The following is a 7,807-nucleotide window of genomic DNA, read 5'->3' as shown; positions in this document are numbered from 1 at the left end:
CCTGTAGGGGTGTACTAAGGAATAGAAACAACAATTGGAATAGTTACTACAAGTATCCAAGGGTGTGTTCCATGAGCCTAAAGGGATACCACCCAAGAGGGAAGTGGAGCGTGAGATCCAATTCTTGTCAGAATTCCCATTTCCAATCATTGGGTTGTACATGCAGTCCATTATAGAAGAAAGTGAGGTGAAGAATCATTTGCAAAAACTACTAAAACAAGGTATCATTCAACCAAGTACCTCACCATGCAAGTCACCCATCATTCTTTCAAGGCCACTCACAAATAAATTGGCCAACAAGATTTCAAGTCCACCCACATCAAATATCATAGCTTTTAAAACTCTTATGTGCATGAATCCATTCACCCATGATGCATATAAGGAGGCATTTAGAGGATGAGGAATTCAAGTAGGTTTTTAGTAGTTGTACAGCTAGATTCATATGCACGATGGTGATAGAAAAGTTGGCTACCATCTCCAGGATAAGTTCCTCTACGAGACAGATAAGTTATGTGTTACTAAAGGTGAGTGATTACAGCGACTCAGAGAGGCTCACACCTCCAAGGTTGAAGGGCACTTTGGTGTATGGAATATAGTGGCTAACGTGAAAAGGTATGTTATTGGGAAAGGATGCAAGAATAGGTAGCTACATCCATAAGAGGATGGATGATTTGTTGTAATGGCAAGCCTAGTAATAGGAAACAAGATCTATCTCATCTATTGGTTGTACCCAATCATCCTTGGGAAATAATTTCCATGGATTTTGTGGGAGGTTTACCAACCAGGAAGGGACATCAATACTTGTTCATTGTAAATAATAAGTTTAGCAAGATGTGTGTTGTAATTCCCCACAAAAATACCATCAGCTGGAAAGAAGCAATGAAATTGTTCTTTGGACAGGCCTGGGTTCACTTTGGGACATTTAGGAGCATTATTTCAAATGGAGTCACAATATTTCTCAATGCATTTTGGACTACATTATATGAAAACATGAACATGAAGTCGAAGAGGTATATATAATTCCATCCATAGAGATATGGTAAAATAGAAGTAGTCAACAAGACTTTGGTGTAGCTTTTTTGAGGTTACAATTAGAAGCATTTGAATACTTGGGTTGAAAATGTGGTATATATACATCACTCTTATAATAGAGTTGTCCACATTTCTACTAGTAAGTCACCATTTGAAACTTGTTTTATATATTTTCCACCTTCACCTTTGGATATTGCATATGGATAGTAAGAAGGAGTGAGGGAGGATATTATAGGGAATGACTTAGGGAAGAAAATCTGTAGAGAAGATCAAGAAAAACCATCTACAAGTACAGGAGACATTGTAGAAGTCATAGGAAAAATACAAGGCCATGAATGGTCAACATAGGACAGTGAAGTCATTCAAGATGGGAGATAGATTATGATTACAATTGAATAAGGAAATGGATAATGTCCATTTCAAATACTCGAGATGGTGGGAGATAACACCTACAGACTCATTTTACCCCCATACATGTGCATTTATTCAATGGTGAATGTAGAGAATCTAAAACTCTATGAGCCTTCCATGTTAGATCAAGAAAAGGAATAGGTCCTACCATTTGTAGAGGATTTCGCACCAAGTTCTCAAATAAAGTTGATGGAGGATATAGTTTACAGATTGGGTATATAACTACAAGACAAGGGTAGCATGACCTCTGGCAAATCAGGTTGAAGGGACATTTTCCATCCAAGGCCAAATGGCACACCCAAGAGAAGGTAGATGAAAATTTTCCTCACCTCATTTAGAATTTCTTGGGGATTATTATATTATTTTTATCCATCTTGATGCTTTTGGAGTGGAAAAAGTAGGGGAATTAGCTCACAGAACCATTTTTACCAACAAGCTCGGGTTTAGAAAATTATGGTTTGAAGTCTTCTAGAAGTTGTTTGAGGCATAAAATGGTGTTTTTGGGATCTAAAAATTTTCCTCTTAAGAATGGAACCCCCTTTAGTGCTATTCTACATATATATACCTTTCCAACAACACAAGAATCACCTAAATTAAAGTTTGTATGAAAAAGTTATGCCACTCATAAGTTGACCTTCCTTTTTTGACCACCATGATTTGAGTTGATGCCATGCCAACCCCCATTATTCATGGAAAAGGAACTATGCACGTGATTATGATGAAGAAGACTCAAGAAGAGTCAATATTGTAACTCTAGTTAAGAGTTGAAGGAATCAAACTTAACCACTAGTAGGCTATTGGGTTGTGTTGTAATTAGGCCACTAGGAAGAAAAGGGGTTCCATACTATTAAAGTGCATTTTGTTCCATAGATGATCATAGTAGTTGAGAGTGCATAGGGAGAGAAGAAATGGAGAGGGTTTTTGTGTTGAAGTAGCCCAGGGGCCATAGATCTCACTTATATGTACTTGCATCCATTTTCCATACATAGAAAGGGAGAGCGGAGTAGCCTCACCTTCTTGTTGGGTTTTCTCCTAAAAAGGATTTGCAGGTCATATCTTGAGCTATTATGGTTGTGAGTATTTTTATTTTCATCTCTTCTCTATTTTCTGCATTTCTATATTACATGCATAAAAATAGTAATTAACAAATCTAGAAATCTAAGGAGAAAATCAACCCTCATATTGTAGATCTTAGATTTTCTAATATATTTTAGTAGATATGTTGTGATGAAATGTCTAATGGAATATCCATGATGGTTTACGGATCGTAACCATTGATTCATCTTATCTACATCTACCCCAACACCATAGGGTTTGATCTTTTTCTTTAACTAGAACTAGGATCTTTCATATTAAAAAAACTATATCAAAGGTATCAATAAGCATAGAAAAGAATTGTTATGGGACTTCAAACAAAAATTGCCTCTCTCATATGCAACATAAGTGATATTGTAGATGTTTATGAATAACACATTCCAAGTATTAAGACAAGTATACTATTGAACAAATTGAACAGGTAAACTATTTAATAACTTTAAATAATATAAACTAATTAAACATGTGCTAGATAATGGCCTCCTCCTTACCAACATTAAAGTATAGGGAGGTATGTTGGTTGACATCCATGGCCTATTTTAATTAATGAATATCCTTCTCTTCATGGAAATCTTCCTAAGTTAAGTTGATTGATAAATTGTGATTATAGGCAGTGTGTTGAGGGGGGTGGATTTTCAACCTAATTATATCCTTACCATTTTGGAATGGAATGATCCTTCATGTTATGGCACAGTAACCATTCAATTGGCTTTATGACTCAATTCAGACGTATTTTTTATATTTTTCAAATGTTTCATTCTTTATGTATTCAATGAAAGAAATAAACCTAATCTAAAGGAGCTTGAAGAGATAAGTTTATAAAGGATATCATTTAGGAATAGTAAATAAAAGTGATTCATGCCTATACTTTTCTTCAAAATAACTCAAGTGGAAAATATTACTACAAGATACTCTCAAGAAATGCAAACTTATCCTATTGCAAAAAGAGATGAATATTATGGGAATAGAACACAATGATTCACCATCTCAAATATGCTCATTAAAAAAATTTACAGTGTATCATATACTAAATGACCACACACACACACACACACACACACACACACACACACACATATATATATATATATATATATTCCTTGGATTGGGTGGTTGTTCATGTGATTAGATAGGTGGGTGGTGAACTAGAACATGACCCTTTCCCAACCATGGGTTGCTTTTGTCCCACTCTAATGCATGCAACAAACTTGTGGGATAATTATCGCTACTCCAACCCTTGAGAAGGATTCCTACTACAATGGCACCTATATCCATCCATGATCATACCTATACCTCTAGTACTAATGTTGAGAATAGGTAAATTTATTACTGGGTACATGTTATATTCTTTGCATAATTATCCCCACATGTGATACGTTGCATTGGGTGCAATAGGGGGTCATAGTGGGGTTGATAGCCCCATTTCTGGGGGGTTTGTAGGGAATAATAGCCCACATACATAGGGTTCAGTGAAACGTCCTGAAAATATTATTTTTTTGAGAAGTTTTTGTGTCTATGGTTTTCGAGCACATGGTGGTTTTTCCCATGGTTTTGTAGATCCAGTCAAAGGAACTACAGTTATATTTTAAACATGGGTTTATGAATGTTACGACATGTATATAATGTATTGTAACATTAAAAGGAAGAAAATAAAAAAGCATATTTTGTAACATTAAAAGGAAGAAAATGAGAAATCAATCTGGTTTTCCCATTTTTTGGTTACAAGAGAAAAACCTTTGTGTATAATTTATGTGATTGTCGTTGTATCATTTTTGTATTTTTTTTTATTTTTTTACGGGTATTATTTGTACAGGGTTAAAACCTACATTTGGTATTAGATAAAAATTGGCTTCAGGGGAACACCTTTGTGGATAAGGGGTTTTACTCGGGCATATGGTATACCCTACTATAGTGGAAGATCTGTAGGAATGATTCTTGTGGTGAAAGGAAATGGAAAACAATGCAAATATAGTGATCAAGATATTTATTGTATAGAGTTTTGAGTTGTGAAAGATCAAGATGGAGGATTTGTTGGTAGATAAAGAAGTGAATCATTATGGATCCAGGTACTGAACCAATGGCAATGTCGACAAAATACTGGACCAAGTTGGATTGAAAGGAAAAGAGAAAAATACGATAGTGTGTCTCAGATTTAATATTATTGAATATTTCAGGAGAAGGTATAGAAAAATATTTATGGGACAAGGTAGGGGATTTGTATCAGCGTAAGTCCCTAGTAAATAAATTGTTCCGACGGAAGAAGTTTTCATAATCTGAGGATGAGGGATGGAGAATCGTTATCCCCTTCCTCACATAGATGATCTTTTAGATCAATTAAAGGAAGTTGTTTATTTCACCAAGCTGGATTTACATAGTGGATACCATCAGGTCAGAGTTGCAGAGCAAGATGCATGGAAGACTGCTTTCAAAACAAAGCAGGGATTGTATGAGTGGCTAGTTATGTCTTTTGGCTTGACCAATGCCCCTGCTATTTTCATGAGATTAATGAATGATGTACTCAGGCCTTTTCTTGATGATTTTGTTATTGTGTATCAGGATGACATTTTGATTGTTAGTAAAACATGGGAGGAACACTTAAAGCATGTTAAGGAGACATAAGATGTTTTGAAAAAAGAAAAACTTTCTATTAAACTCTCAAAATGTCAATTTGGCAAAACCTCTCTAAATTATTTGGGTCATATAGTAGGGGGTGGTGAATTGAAAATAGATCCCTCTAAAGTGGCAGTCATTGTAAACTAGCCTAAACCCAAGTCTGCTACAGAAGTGAGAAGCTTCTTAGGAGCATCACAATATTGGAGGAAGTTCATCTCTAACGTTTCCTCAATTGCATCTCCCTTACATGCTTTGACAGGATTGAACAAGGTGTTTCAGTGGGGAGGCAAACATCAGAAAACCTTTGACACCTTAAAGGAAAATATTAGTACAGCACCTGTACTAGCACTGCCTGATCTACAAAGACCATTTGAGATCCAAACAGATGCCAGTGACTATTCCATGGGAGCAGTGTTGACACAACACGGTAAACCCATATGTTATCATTCTGAGACTTTTAATCCTGCAGTAGTTAACTATCCTACACATGATAAATAATTGTATGCATTAGTTCAGAGTGTGAAAAAGTGGAAACATTATTTAATGGGAAAAAAGACAGTAATACATACTGATCATCAACCATTTCAATATCTACACTCCCAAACTAAGTTGCAGCAATCAAGACATTACAGGTGGATGGGTTTTCTACAACAGTTTCATTTAGTCATCAGATATAAAAAGGGCATACATAACAAAGTTGCAGACATGTTATCTAGACCCATTATAAATGCATCTACTATACTTAAGCATAATTCTGTACTACATGAAAGCTACATTGAACAATATGCTCAAGATATAGACTTTAAAGATGTATATGCAACTTTGAGTCAAGGAAAAAAGGTAGAAGAATTGGATTATCATGTGAAGGACCGACTCTTGTATCATTGTGGGAAACTCTGCATTCCACAAACAGAGAGAGTAAAGATAATCAGAGAGGCACACACTTCTCTGATATCAGGTCACTTTGGGGTAAGTAAAACAGTTGCACAGCTGCAAAGATTTTGTTATTGGCCAAAAATGAATGAGACAGTTTCTAGGTATGTGAGAGGGTGTACTATGTGTGCCAAATGCAAGCCCAGTAATAGAAAACTAGGCCTGTACAGTCCATTACCAGTTCCTTCTCACCCTTGGGAAAGTGTTTCCATGGATTTTGTTGGGGGACTGCCTAAGTCTAGAAAAGGTCATGATTATCTGTATGTGGTTGTGGATAGGTTCAGCAAAATGTGCATTTTGATGCCTTGTAATAAGCAAATTACAGCTGAACAAACTGAAAAAATATTCTTTGAACATGTATGGGTTCATTTTGGATTACCCACTTCTATTGTATCTAATCGAGACACCCGATTTGTGGGGAATTTTTAGTCAAGTCTGTGGGAGCTGATGGACACCCAACTGAAGAAAAGCACAACTTTTCATCCACAAACCGATGGCCAAATAGAAGTAGTTAACAGGACAGTAATCCAGTTACTCAGAGGATATTGCAGCAAACATCCTAAACTCTGGGATGAACACTTGTGTTATGCGCAGCATGCTTACAACAGAGCAAAACATTCTTCCACACAGAGATCTCCTTTTGAAACCTATTTTGGTTTCACACCAATGTCTCCTTTGGATTTTGTCTTTGGTAAAGATGCCACAGTTGATGGACACAGTGATGTGGACAAGGCAACTAGGTTCATTGAACAGATCCAAGAGATCCACCAGGCAGTACATGAATAGCTGGAAAAGAGCCAAGCCAAATACAAGGCAAGACATGACAAGCATCGGATGGAGCATAGTTTCCAAGTTGGTGACCAGGTCTGGTTGTATATCAGCAAGGACAGGATGCAAGGTGAAGGTAAAAAGCTAAAGCCTATCAGATATGGACCTTTTAGGATACTTGAGAAGATTGGAGAAAATGCTTTTCGCCTTGATCTACCAGCGTACATGCACATCTACTCAGTCGTAAATGCAGATTGCTTGAGATTGTTTTAACCTTCAATGGTTGAGGATCCCAAAGAGCAAATTCAATTTCCTTCTATTGATGACCTGCTACCTAAATATTTGAATGAATTGAAGTAAGACACAGTCTTGGACAGGAAGGTGAGGACAACATGCAGAGGAGATGTTGAGTACCTCAAAATTGGACTCAAAGGTTCGAAGCCGAGCAGTGCGAAGTGGATTGAGATTGGGCAAGTGAGACAACAGTACCCCCACTTAGTCGATGCTTGAAAGAAAACCAACTTTTGGTGGTCCAAAAGCTTTTCAGTGGGAAGGCCGTGATCTGAATTGGATCCATAAAGAATGATTAACAGAGCCATGGCTGTACTAGGTTGAGACAAACTTCAAAGAATTTAAAACAGCAATCAAAAACACCTCTAAACTAGTGGCAGTGGTAGCCAGCATGGAACGACGAGGACCTCGGTCAAAGCGCGCTGACCGAGGCCCATGGAGACTGCGCGGGAGGCGAAATTAGCCCTTGGGAGGCCCAGATTGGGAAACAAAGGGATTTTTTGATGCGCGATTAGCGCTTCGCTGGGCGAAAACCCTCAAAATGGGGAAGCCCCGAGCACTCGGTCGCGTGGGAGCCGGGAAAACCGTGGGACAAAAGGCTAAGCGCTAAAGGCGGGACCTGCTCCAAAATCGGTGGTATTGATCGAGGGCATCCATGGGCGGT

The sequence above is a fragment of the Pinus tabuliformis genome, chromosome 3_2, assembly GCF_031772625.1.
Source record: "Pinus tabuliformis cultivar Carrire ecotype Pingquan chromosome 3_2, CPIR1, whole genome shotgun sequence".
Taxonomy (NCBI): domain Eukaryota; kingdom Viridiplantae; phylum Streptophyta; class Pinopsida; order Pinales; family Pinaceae; genus Pinus; species Pinus tabuliformis.
Note: the sequence above shows the minus strand (reverse complement) of the source record.